General features: G+C 40.3%; 1 long non-coding RNA gene across 1 annotated transcript; it reads right to left on the reverse strand.

Moving 5' to 3' along the window:
- Positions 1-2,537: 2,537 nt before the first annotated feature.
- On the reverse strand, positions 2,538-6,061 carry LOC108951726 (uncharacterized). Its single transcript, XR_010502165.1, has 3 exons — positions 5,790-6,061; positions 5,575-5,701; positions 2,538-2,944 (listed from the first exon to the last, which is right to left on the reverse strand). It is a non-coding gene; the product is annotated as an uncharacterized LOC108951726 (long non-coding RNA).
- Positions 6,062-14,390: the final 8,329 nt, after the last annotated feature.

Genomic DNA, 14,390 nt, shown 5'->3' on the forward strand with positions numbered 1-14,390 from the left:
GCTTTCGACTAACGATCTTGTCCCTATGACTTTTTCGCTGACGAGGTTCACTAGCAACTTCATCTTCTCTCTCTGGACCATGAGCTTACACGTCATATTCGGCAATGAGCCCTGCTAAAAAACAGTGGTGACCAAATTCATGGTGGTCAACATCCTCTTGGCGTACAACGGGATCATAGGCTAACCCATACTCAAGAGAAATTTGTTATGTTGAAGGCACATGACAAAATATATCCGAGACATGTGCCCAAGGCAGGCCGTTCGAGACTATCTTCCCCCAACCACCCATGTGGACAAAATGCCAAGAGGAGGACGTTGGAGCGGTTACAAGTTGTCCCCTCTAAGATCAGGTATAAAAGGTATTTCACAGCGCTACGTCAGATGACTCACTTTTCGAGAAAAAACCCATATCCAAAAAGGACCTCGGACTAACTTGAGGATTAAAGGGATCGGGTCGAAAAATTTCCTTCGACACCAATTTTAATATAGGTGACGCCCCGAGAGCTTGACACTTCCACCTCAAACCTACTTCGGAGCCACTTCAAATACTCTCATACTCTTGAGTTTGTATCACGTCGGGTAGACTTAGACATCGATGATGATTTTTCCTAATAACATAAAAAATTAAATTTAAACTCATAACCTGCTATAACATAATGATAGATATTTTTTTATTCAGTACATACTTCAATTACTAAAAAAATACCTGACATAATTATTAACTCTAATGAAAGCTATGACAAACAAAGTCTCCGAAACCATCGGATGGTCATAACTATTAACTCTAATGAAAGCTTTGACGAACAAAGTCTCCGGAACTCGGATGGTCAATGTCGAACACTATTAGAGATATTTTCATGATACTTAAATTGATATTGACATAACATAACAAAGTTGCCAACTGAACGGTCAATGTTTTCTATAATTGCTAGTAACTAGCTAGCGTGGAGAGGAAATTGTCATCCAAATTCTTTTTAATTGTTTTATCTATATAATATTGGCATTGTTTCCCCCATAAACATTCTTTTTTTTATTTTTTTAAATTGTATGTCTAGGATTCTATTGTCTATCTCTTGGTTTATTTTTAAATTATTTTTGTATGTTACTATATGCATTAGAGATGTTTATGGCGAGATTCAAATCCTTGATCACTTTATTATATATACAAATATGTTAATCATTGGATGTTTTCTTAAATGTGTCTTGTATACAGAAAAATATTTCCATATTTCTTTTTCTTACGAAAATAAGATTTGATCACGAAACATTACTATCGACAATCAAAATACTCGCTCTGTCGAGACGTCGAGTGGACGAGGAATTGGGTAGAGCGACGGTGTGGGGGCGATCTCTTCGAGGATGGGTGGGCGCGCGATTCCTGTCCGTGTCTTTTCACCATCGCGTATCGTTTTCACCACTGGTGCGCGGCATGCGAGCTCACGTCAATCTTTGCGGCTCAAACGCTTGACCTGAAGTCACGCTTTTGTGCTCGCCAGAGAGAAGGAAATGATTGATGGGTGGAAGACAGATCCATTATCCAACTCCATACGGTATATGTTTTTTCACTGACCTCACTTATATGATCTCAAACAAATTTATAATAATAATAATAATAATAATATTATTATTATTATTAAATTTAAATAAAAATAAACCAAACACATCAAAATATATCAAATAAGATTTTAAATCCTGATAAATAAATTTAATATATCATCATCAAATTAATATATTATAATTGAATTCTTACTACCGTCGATTGACTAAAGAATGGATCCAAACCAATTAGATGTCGATGAAAAATCTAACTTTAATGATAGTCAATAAGGACAATCTGATCAGATTGTCATTTTAAATTTAAATAAAAATAAACCAAACACATCAAATGTATCAAATAAGATTTTAAATCCTGATAAATAAATTTAACATATCATCATCAAATTAACATTTTAAATATAAAATTATAATTTTATTTTAATATATTATAATTGAATTCTTATTACCGTCGATGATGTCGATGAAAAATCTAACATTATTGATAGTCTATAAGGACAATCTGATAGATACTTTAGAAACGTTGGTAATCTTTAAAAACTCAAGAACATAGAGTTTTACTCTATCATCAATGAAATATTATTCTTGGAATAAAATGTTAAGAGTGAGAACTAACCTTTGTAGACATATGAAAACATGATTGCGAATGCACAGAGCATATTTCATTTAGTTCACAGGTTCAAAAATTTTCTCCCAGAAAATTTTCAGAAGCATGTTTCCTTCATGATTATAAGCCTTCAATCCTCTGCCTCAAAATGGACCAAGACATTCCCTATGTTATGAGCAGGTGGCAGGTTGGATATTGTGGTTAGTACAGTTTGTGTATCGACCCACGAGTAACAGCAGAAAGTAAGAAACAAGTTGTCCATGATTGGGCTCAGACTAAAACAATGTCCTTGTGAACCTTTGTAGTTCACCCTCTTAAGAATGATATGTAAGCTTATATGTATCTTCCCATAATTTACAAACCAATCTGTCACCACATAAAAATCACACTTCCGATGAAAATATAAAAGAAAAGAAAGAAACAATCTGACGATGAAGAAATTTTAGCGAGCATTTTGATAAATTATCGATCACAGAGAAGCTGTAGAAAAGAATATATTGAAAGAACAAATGGTACATTAATCGAGCTCAAGAGATTAATCTGCGGGACTAGGATTTGCTCGGGTCTCTGGTGCAGCATGGCCGTGTAGATTTGACATAATCTTGGAGTGGATAGCACAGAATACCCACAGAACACAGTTAGAAAAATATAAAACATGAAAATAAACATAATACTAAAAGGAAACACAGATTTTTTTATGTTTGAAATGCTATACAGGATTGTTCTTGACTGCTTCTGGTGCTTGCTCTTAGCAGTAAGCCACTTCCACAGATCTGGGCTTTCCTGCAGAATTTTTTACAAGCAAAGGTAGTGTCAATACTACAGAAGAAACATCTAGCAAACTCATTAGCACTAAAAGTGGCAGATAAAGCCAACAAAATATGTAAATAATTGCTACACTCATGCAGGGACAAGAGTAGCTATGTGGAATAAAAACCATGTTATTACCATTAATTTATTCAATTGGAGCAAGACCATGTTATTATTGTGAATTTCTTCCCAATCCTCCTTATTCCAAATTACATTCTTAAATAACATAATGAACCTGTGCCAGTTGCTAGTTATATGTGTTAATACATTCAGAAATCAAGAAAGGCAAATTAATATTAGAGACATTTGAAATAAGGACCACGCTACTATTGTAAGTTTCTTCTTAATCCTCCTCATTCCAAGTTACCTTCTTGATAACAAATTCAACTTGTACAATAGTTGCCAATCATAACATTAATACTTCAGAAATCGAGCAAAGAGAAACTAAGATTAGAGAAGGGCCACCACGCTAGATTATCGAATTAAACTTGACATATAGCAAATACATGGTGTCCCTGATATCACACACAACACACTAAAAGCCTCAATAATAATGAGGTAGGCAACTATTTGCACCCAAAATCTGAACAAAAGTACCAAATCTATGAATAAAGATCTGAAGAACTAGGATAATAATTTTGTGATGGCAATATGAAGAGGGAAGCAATTAAGGTGATATATCAAAAGTTGGAACTTCTCAAAATTCAGTGTTGGTTTCACTTGTAAGCAAATACCTAGGAAGTTATTTCAGAATTCATAAGAGTTAAGAGCTTTAATAAACCAATTGAGTGCTATTGTGGAAAATACTAAGCTTATAAGCAGTATAATAAACTTCAATAGGTGTGCCTTGTCTGAATTATCAATCAAATAACTGCTGAAAATGTTCAAGTTCTGATGAGTATGACATCAGTTTATTTTGCTTTTGAAGTATTTTCCTTGATATATCTTTTATCAATATGTATAGAGTCGATTTCTTGCATCCCAATCTCATGAAGATGTTCTTCTATATACATGTCTGATCTAATATTGAATTAAATGAAGCATATGACATGTCAGGTTATAAAGGTTCATTAGAAGAGTTACCAAGGGTACTACTCTGGAAGAAATGATTCGGCATACATGGTTGAATAAGCAAACTGAAGATAATTTTTTTATGATTACATGAATAGTTAATAAGATTGTATATGTGGACGTAAAGGTAGCTAAATTTGATGAAAGATATATTGTACATATCTATCAAACAACATATTGATGTTGGATTGAAGGTGTGATCCATGACATTGAATGGCAACAATTTGATAATTCTGCTAAACAGACAGAAAATGAAAGAAAGTTGTATTGGCATGTGGAGCTCTAGAACCAAGGCAAGATATAGTAAGTGGAAAAAGGATGAAGAGTCCTTCATAACAATTTTGAATATCTTATATGGCAGCACTTTAGTCTTAATGATGATTATATGTGGATGCACAAAGGAACATGAACAAATTGACTGGAAGAAAACTCTCTGCTGCTCTTCAAGTGATGAATGTAGTTACCCTACATAACCTAATTGAACTGAGTGAGCAAATAGGTTCAGAAACGTGGGCATCAAAAAGTTTCCGACATAGTTGTACAAGATGCATGCATTACAAGCCTAAATTACCCTCTGATATGATGCTTGAAAAGGAAAGTCCTAATTCACGGTTACAAATGAACGAAATAATAGGTCACCGGCACACTTAATTGTAAAATGTTGAAATTTTGACCATGGTAAAAGGTGTTTTCTTGGTTTGTCTTTTGGTTGCATCAATAAGGTGGATCTACTTTAATGCTCTCACAATGGAAAAGAACCTAGAGAGGGTGCCTCTTTAAGTTCATCACCCAAGCATGTTATTGTTCCAACTTGAAGCAATTTATACCTGCCTCAACAATTAATATCTTTTATAAACTAAGATCTCAGTTATGGCTAAAGACTATTCACACAAGTATTTTGAGAACTCAGCAAGAATAGACAACACTACTTCTTTTCCCGAACTACAAACCCAAATATGAAGCACCAAGCTGCCACTGCCCCTAATACCAATTGCAACACAAGCATAAGTCTCAAAAGCTGCTCAACAGTAAGTTATAACACCAATTCCAGAGATTGAATAAATGCAATTCTAGCATGAAATACCTGTTGTTTGAAATCTGAATGAGGATCAGCAAAAAAAAAAAAAGAAATCTGAATGAGGATAACATTGTAAATTGGAGGATCATTTTGGCTACTGTAATACTAGTACACATTCTTCTTATTGACAATTTCCGTTCCTTATAAATAATATGGTAAGTTGGTGTTACATTTAAGAATCCACTTCAAGAGATGCTATTATAATTTGTTGTTAGAAACACAAAATTATTGTTTCAAAAAGTAAGTATGGTTCAAACCCCACACGGCATGATGAGACCTAAAAGATGACCTTAATAGACATCATAAGATGATTTCATCAGAGCAGAGAAGAACAATGGAACACTTTTGGTACCTATATGGCTCAGCAGCTTTAGATATGTTAAATTCAGGAACATTGCAACAGAGTAATATGAGGCAAGCAAATTAAGATAGAACACAAATCAACTAAACTCACCAGGTCAAGAACATCCATGAGGGCTCTGATATGGAGCTGATCCAAGGCACGAATGTGCTCCCCTACCCATGTCCCCACTACCAAATCCAATTCAAGGAACCCCCTTTGCCTGATCCTACACAATAACCTGCCCACAACAAAGTGAATTCTTTATGGCTTCCAAGATCACACAGCACACGAATCGATTCGTCATGATGGATTGACGAGCAAAAGACCTGTTATGAAGGCGGCGCTCGCTCTCTTCGTCGGAGAGGTCGACGTCAACCGACCAATGACGCGAGGAAATCCAAGAAACGGGTCCAACTTGATATTGAATCAAGAGAGAGGATCAAATTGGATGACACCCTAGAATCCAAGGAAGCAGCTAAAATCAGGCATGGATTGGAGGAACAAATCGAGGATCAAGGTCAGAGAAATATTCGGTACATGAGGGATTGTGTATATCTCGGAGCACTTAGCATGATGCTTTGGCGAAGACGGAGGAGGGATCTGCTTATTGGTGAACAAATGTGCACAAATGTGCGTGGCTCATGATTCAGCACGGTTAGGTCCACGGGTCGATGTCGGGAGCTCTCTGTCGACTGAGCTGGATGCCAAGGTAGGTCGGACCTTCGCAACAGGGTGTTGGTCAGCATTTCTTGGTCCGAGTGCCGTCCGTGTCGAGCTGCGTCTCTCCGTTCCCGAGATAGGTAGCAACTCGCCCTCCTTCACTGGGTGGCGATTTCCGGGTCGAGGCGTTCGTGGCTCGGGATGACCACTTCCCTGCAAAAAAGGCCTTCATCGGGTGATTCCCAACTTTGGCCCCTCCGACAAGCAAGTCAGTTGTGAGTGGAATTCCTCCCCCAGGGCCGGGTGCCGGCCAAAGGTTTTTATACTACTATCCGATGGTCGATCGTACACGGGTTGGCGTGGTTGACGTGCTAAATAGTGCCTTGGTACGAATTTTGACTTGTCGTGTCTTGGGGGCGGTGCTGCCTCGGGATTCTCGAGACGTGCCAAGCAGTGGCTTGGTACGGATTCTGAGCTGGCGTGTGATACCGGCTGTGACGTGTCTTGGACCCAAAATAGGCCCTATCACTTCTCTTCCCCCCCCCTCAACATGGCGTGTCGTGGGGTCCTGGAAGGGCCAAGAGACGTGCCGAGGTCGGAGTGGTGTGATCGCGTCGGTTGCTCGTGAATGGGATCTGGGATGACGAGTCGTAAGTCGTGGATCGCGATGGAGCGAGTCGCAAGTCGTGGATCACGATAGAGCGAGTCACAAGTCGGGGATCGTCGTGAAGTGACTCGGATAACGAACTAGGCCGGCGAGGTGTGGCTCGAAAGTTAGATCGACCGAGATGTGACTCGAGCATTAGATTGGCCGCGAGACGCTGCTTGGTCTGAAGGTTGGCCCTAAAGGCCGAGTGATTGAGTCTGGGCCCATGTTTCGATGCCGATGAGCCACAAGTCAGGAACCGATCTAGAGTGGCTCAGGCACGGTCTAGGTCGACGAGTCTCAAGTCGGGAGCCGATCTGGAGCGAACTCGGGTAAGATCTGGGCTGGCGAGTCGCAAGTCGAGAACCGATCTGGAGCGGCTCGGGCAAGAGTTGGGTCGGTGGGTCGCAAGTCGGGAACCGATCTGGAGTGACCCGGGCAGGAGTTGGGCCATCGAGCCGCAAGTCGGGAACCAATCTGGAGCGGCTCGAGCAAGAGCTGGGCCGGCGGGTCGCAAGTCAGGAACCGATCTGGAGTGACCCGGGCAGGAGTTGGGCCATCGAGTCGCAAGTCGGGAACCGATCTGGAGTGACCCGGGCAGGAGTTGGGCCATCGAGTCGTAAGTCGGGAACAGATCTGGAGCGGCTCGGGTAAGAGCTGGGCCGGCAGGTCATAAGTCGAGAACTGATCTGGAGCGACCCGGGCAGGAGTTGGGCCATCGAGCCACAAGTCGAGAACCGATCTAGAGCGGCTCGGGCAAGAGCTGGGTCGGTGGGTCGCAAGTCGAGAACCGATCTGGAGCGACCAGGGCAAGAGTTGGGCTAGTGAGCCACAAGTCGAAAACCGATCTGGAGTGGCTCGGGCAAGAGCTGGGTCGGCGGGTCACAAGTCGGGAACCGATCTGGAGCGACCCGGGCAGGAGTTGGGCCAGCGAGCCGCAAGTCGGGAATCGATCTGGACCGGCTCGGGCAAGAATTGGTGCAACTTGGGCGTAGGCCTTCCTCGTCATTGAGCTGCTGTCGCCGGCTGTCGGTCCCCCAGAGATGACGTCGATCTGCCTCTCGATGGACCCCCGGGCCGCGTGGTCGCTTCTTGAGGTTCTTTGAGGTAGCGCCCGAGGTGCCCCCTTCGGATCAAGTCCTCAATTTGATTCTAGAGGTCGTGGTAGGTCTCCATATCATGGCAGGTCTCCGTATCATGGTCGTAGTCTCGATGGAACCTGTAATATTTGGACTGATTCTTGTGAGTACCTTTCAAGGGGTTGGGCTGCCATAAAAGGTATTTTTTCCTAATTTGGAGATAGATCTCGGTACGAGATGCGTTTAGGGGGAGAGGCGGTGGTCTCGGTATCGGCAGCTCTGGTCGGTCAGGCCTTCTGTTGTGGTCGCATCGGGGCTGTTGTGGTCATCCCACCGAATTGTTCCACCCTTGGCCTTTTCCCGTCCATGTGTTTTCCCACCACTAGAGCTTCAGCAGCGACGTACTGGTTGGCGCGTTGAAGCATCTCGGGGATGGTTGTGGGTGGCTTCTCGATTAGTGACTAGAAGAGCCTTGAAGGCTTCAAGCCCATTAGGAACGCCTGCATAATTAAAGAGGGGTGAGCGTCCGAAAATCCCCAGATTTCAGTGGCGAAGCATGCCACAAATTGGGAGAGCAACTTGTCTTCGAGTTGGGACAACATGAGTAAAGCTACCATGGAAGGCTTGGGCCGCACGCTGGCAAGGAAATTCTGCTCGAACTCCCTTGCGAGCTGGTCAAAGGATGAGATCGAGGAGAGGCACAGCCGACTGAACCACGTTCGGGCTGGTCCTCAGAAGGTGGTCGGAAATGCGCGGCACATTAGGGCATCAGACATGCCGTAGAGGGCCATCTGAGCTCGGAATGCGGCGATGTGCTCCGTGGGGTAGGAACCGCCGTCATACGCCTCCAATGCTGGTAACCTAAGGTTGAGGGGGACAAGCTTGTCCCGTATTTCTTGAATGAAAGGTGATCCGCCCGAGGTGCCTTCGCCTGCCTCACCCCGCGACTTCCGGAGCTCGCGTTGGAATTCGTCCAAGTGTTGGTTGTTCAGAGCATGGTTTGAGGAGTGCCCTGCCTGGGCGAGCCTCTTAGGTCCCCCATGTGCTCAAGTGCTTCACCCGTCTTGACTTGCTCCTTACTCGGCCCTTGGGGTACCAGCTCGATCGAGGGAGCTGCTAGCTAGACGATCTGAGAAATGAGGGGTACAAGGGTCTACATCATCCTAGCCATTGCTTGCATTTGCTTAGTCAAGTTGGGGAACTTCTCGGGTGTCACGACCGAGGTTCCCGCGGGAAGTCCGAGAGGCGACCACCCTAGGTCATTAAATAGACGCTAGTAGCGATTTGGCGTCGTGGCTAAGATACCCCCGTCTTTGAGAAGAGGTAGGGACGGCTCTCCGAGCCCGACAGAGGGGTGAACGGTCGTCGGTTCTTCCTCGGGAAAAGCCTCGGTGGGATGCTCCTACGACATGGCCCTCCTTCTAGTGCCAAAATATTGGTGAACAAATGTGCCATGGCTGATGAGTCAGCACGGCTAGGTCCATGGGTCAATGTCGGGAGCTCTCTGTCGGCTGAGCTAGACGCCGAGGTAGGTCAAGCCTTCGCGACAGGGTGTTGGTCAGCGTTTCTTGGTCCGAGCGCCGTCCGCGTCAAGTTGCGTCTCTCCGTTCCTGAGATAGGTGGCAGCTCGCCCTCCTTCACTGGGTGGCGATTTTCAGGTCGAGACGCTCGTGGCTCGAGGTGACTGCTTCCCTGCAAAAAAGGCCTTCGTCGGGTGATTCCCGACTTTGGCCTCTCTGACGAGCAAGTCAGTTGTGGGTAGAAATTCTTCCCCATGGTTGGGTGATGGCCAGAGGTCTTTATATTACTGTCCGAGGGTCGGTCATACATGGGTTGACGTGGTGGACATACCAAACAGTGTCTTGGTACGGATTGTGACTTGTCGTGTCTTGGGGGCGGTGCTATCTCGGGATTCCCAAGACGTGTCAAGCAATGGTTTAATATAGATTCTGAGCTGACATATGGCACTGGCCGTGACGTATCTTGGATGCCAGTACCATATCTTGGATCCAAAATAGGTCCTATCACTGCTTAAGGTCGCCTTGGGCGTCGACGGCGAGGTCGAAAGCGTTCGCCGTCCCTCGCGTTGCCGGGGGATATAAGAATTGCATTGATATAACGACACCATAAATTTTACCCGCGAGAGTGGGATTTAGTTCAGCGACTGGGCCCCCCCGGACTGGTGGCGTAGGCGACAGAATGGGTGAGCGTATCAAATTTGGTCACCTCAGTTGGCTCCACGTGTTCCTGGGCGGATCATAATTCGTCGCACGTGCTGCGGATTTGTCACCGTTCGTAATCCACGAATTGGTAAATTGGATATGGCCATCCGGAATAAGTCATAATTTTGTTTTGATTTTTTTGACGAAATTATACATAAAATGCTCGAAACTGTATCTAACTTTTGTTAAATAACTACTTATGAATATATGAAGATAATATTTTAGTTGTCTCGAGATTCAAAGCCAAACATGTTTCACTTTTATGTTAAATTAGATTCGAAATATTTCTCATTTCATAATACCTTTTCTTCATCCGTTCATTACATCTGTTTAGACATAACACACTTTCGTATTATCATCTATCATCCTTTTTTTATAATATTTCTTTTACACATGAAGATCATTGTATGTATGTTCGACTTTAGCACGGTTAGTCACCTGGGCAAACCAATCCTACCCCAAGATTTATTGTGCTATGCCCCTTAATATCCCTATAGAGTGAAAGAGCTAATTGGTGATCCCTAGGTTGTAACTGATAGAAAGAATAGAAGATAAGAAGCTTTATTGAAAAAATAAAGAACTTTATTGAAGAACTTTAGCTTGAATACATTAGCATGTCCCTCTACTATTTATAGAGATTAGGAGGGAGGATTTTCCTCAATAGAATAGAGGATTTTCCTCAACAGAATAGATAAGATTTCCTTATATAATTGGAGAAATCTTATCTTCTATCATGCCCCCGCAAGATGGTGCTCCTGACAAGGATACTAATCTTGGATCGATGCAAAATATGGTTTACAAGCAAGAGGCTTCATGAGTAGGACAAGAGCATATTGCTGCTGCTATTGTTGTTGCTATAGTTTTGACGATGATGGCTGCGGCTGCGATGGCAGTGGCTACGATTGCGATGGCGATGGTTGCGATTACGATGGCGGCGGTTGCGATTGCGATGGCGGCGGTTGCGACTGCGACGACGACGGTTGTGGCTGCGATGGCGACGGTTGTGGCTGTGATGGCGACGATTGTGGCTGCGATGGACCAACATCTCGCCTTATATTATGATGTTAGGAAAGGATCGATTAACACCTCATCTTAGGTTATTCTTAGGTTATTGTGTTAAGAAATCCAACCATATATTCTTAGGTTATGGTGTTAGGAAAGTAAAGATCCAACCCTATATTCTATAAAAACTATATGAAAGGCAAACCAAACAAGGCCTCTATAATATTAAGTTAGTTTATATTTGAAGGATTCAACTAAATACAAAGTTTATAAGCTCGAAAGAGTCATGAGCCCTTAACAACATACTTGCAAATATTTTTATATATTGTTATCATCATCATGATTAATATTACAGACAATTATATGTCTCATATGATTATGAATGTGATTGTAAAATCATGAACAGAATAGGGTAACGATTTTATTGACTCAACTTCCCACTAGTGTTACATGGTTGACGTCCTTCAACTAACGTTGGTGTTGGGTTCAACTTATAGGTGAGCTTGGATCGGACAATAGGACCATTGAGCTAAAATCTAATTAATTATTAAAATTTTAAAAAAATTAAGACATGCAAGCGAACTACGAAAGAAAATAAGATGAAAAAAAAAGAAAGAGAGAGAGGAGAGAGAAAGTTAGGTTTTAGCTTTTTATTAGATGATCAAATAACTAAACTTTATTAGTTTTGATCCAAATTTTATGAGAAGAATCCTTGCAATAAGCTCTATAATACTAACAGTGTTAATATGTGATTTGTTCTCTTTGAAATACTTTTATGATATACTCACTTGGTGAAATCTAAATTATTTTTTTGATAAAATCTATTTATGGTGATGATAATATATTATTATTGAACTAAGATCTATTTTCTCGATGTTATTGTGATCTTCTAGTTATTTTGGAGAAAGCTTGTTGTAAACCTATTATCATTATTGGTGATAGTAGAGGTTTGAAGTAGACTACGGTCCCGTGATTTTTCCCGCATTGAAATTTTCATGTAAAAATTCGGTGTCTCACTTTGTGATTGATTCATTATTCTACTATTTATGCTACTATGGTTAATATTTATTTTTAGTAACAAGTTGGTATTTTGGTGAGGAACCCTTTTTGATACACAAAGAAAGAAAAGAATTATTCTACTATAATAGTTTTTTCCCAACAAGTGGTATCAGAGTCAGGTTATTTGGTGCTAGTTTTTATTAGTATATTTAAAATGGAAGAGTCAAACAGTATGACTAAATTGAACTTATTAAATTATTTCACTTGGAAGTGTATGGTGGAAGATTTGTTTTATTACAAAGATTTGTATAAGCTCATCAAAGTTAAAAAAAACCTTCTACTATGGAAAATGAGGAATGAGATGTCCAATATAAAAAAGCAATTGCCTATATTAGAAGATGGATGTATGTAAATTTGCATGAGCATATTTCTAATGAAACCAAAGCTGATATTATTTGGCATTGGTTAGAAAATCTCTTTGCAAAAAGATAATAGTAAATATAATTTTTCTTCTTAGAAGGCTTATCAATTTAAAATATAAAGATGATGATAACATTGTTGAGCATATAAGTCTATTCTAAAAAAGATATCAAGTGTTTCCACTATAATAGGCTATATCACATGAAAAAAGAGTGAAGGTTTTGGAAGCGAGAACATAATGAAAAGAAGAAAAATAAGAAAAAAACTAATACAATTATTGCTAAAGGTGATATCGTTATTGTTTATGATGACGGATATGTCAGTCTTGCAACTCAAGATAGTAATTGGGTAATTGACTTTGGTACTTCATTCCATGTTACTTCTTATAGTGATTTTTTTTTAAATTTTACACTGTTGGTGATTTTGGTAATATTAAAATGGGAAATAGTGGTACATCTAATATTATGAGTATTTACGATATTTGCTTGAAGATCAATACTGAGAGCAAATTAATACTTAAAGATATTAGACATATTTTAAATATTCGTCTTAACTTGATATCTACAAGCATACTTGATAACGAGGGATTTACACATTATTTTGGTGAAAGCAAATGGAAGCTCATTAAATGTTCTCTAGTTGTGGCAAGAGAAAAAAAGCTAAACTCTTTTTATGTCAGGGAAACTAAGCTACACAAAGGAGAGATTAATGCGATTAAAAAGAGTAAAAGCATAGATCTTTGACATAAGAGACTTGGTCATATCAACAAGAATGGACTTCAAACTCTTGCTAGAAATTAATTCTTACCGAAGTCGTAAGGTACATATCTTAAATCTTGTGATCATTGCTTAGTTGAAAAAATACATAGAGTTATCTTTCATACATATCCACCATATAGAAGAACAAATGTTATTAATTTGGTTCACACTGATATCTGTACTATGTAAATTAGAATTCTTAGAGATGCTCTTTATTTTATTACTTTGATTGATGACCATTCTAAAAAAGTTTGAGTTTTTACTTTAAAATTTAAATATCATGTACTCGATGTTTTCAAAGAGTTTTATGTCAATTTTGAAAGAGAAACTGGTAGAAAGCTAAAGTATGTTTGAGCAGATAATGGTGATGAGTACAAGGGTCCTTTTGAGAATTATTACAAATTTTATGGTATCAGGCTTGGGAAAACAGTTCTTAAAACTCCTCAGCAAAATGGTATGACAGAAAGGATGAATAGAACCATTGAAGAAAGAATTAAGTATATGCTTTCTTATGTTGAGTTATCTAAATCATTTTGGAGGAAGGCTTTGAGAACTACAATTAACTTGATAAACCTTTCTCCATCAGTTTCTCTGAAAGACGATGTTTCAGAGAAAGTATGAAAAGGAAAGATGTATCTTATGATCACTTGAGAGTCTTTGGGTACAAGATATTTATTCATATTCCTAAATATGAGAGCTACAAGCTTGATAATAAGGTAAACACATGCATTTTCTTAGGGTATGATCATGAAAAATTTAGGTACATATTATAGAATCCAATGAACAAGAAGATTATTAGAAGTAGAGATATTGTATTTCTTAAAGACCAATTGTTTAATGATGGAGATAATATTGAGAAGCCAAAAACCTCTGTCTATATCCCTTGGAGTTTGGGTCCAATTCCTCTACCTGTAGTTCATGATGATCATGAGGGAGATGAACAAGAAGATTATGGTGAGAATATCAGTGATGGTGCTCTTACAGTTGATGATGTTGAACTAATTGAACAATTTAAGCAAGCACCTCCACCATCAGTTGAGATTCCATTAAGAAAATCCACAAGAGAACGACAATCATCTACAAGATATCCTCCACATGAGTATATTATGTTTACTGATGGGGGAGAGTCAAAAACTTACTA

Source organism: Musa acuminata, chromosome BXJ3-11 (assembly GCF_036884655.1).
Source record: "Musa acuminata AAA Group cultivar baxijiao chromosome BXJ3-11, Cavendish_Baxijiao_AAA, whole genome shotgun sequence".
NCBI lineage: Eukaryota > Viridiplantae > Streptophyta > Magnoliopsida > Zingiberales > Musaceae > Musa > Musa acuminata.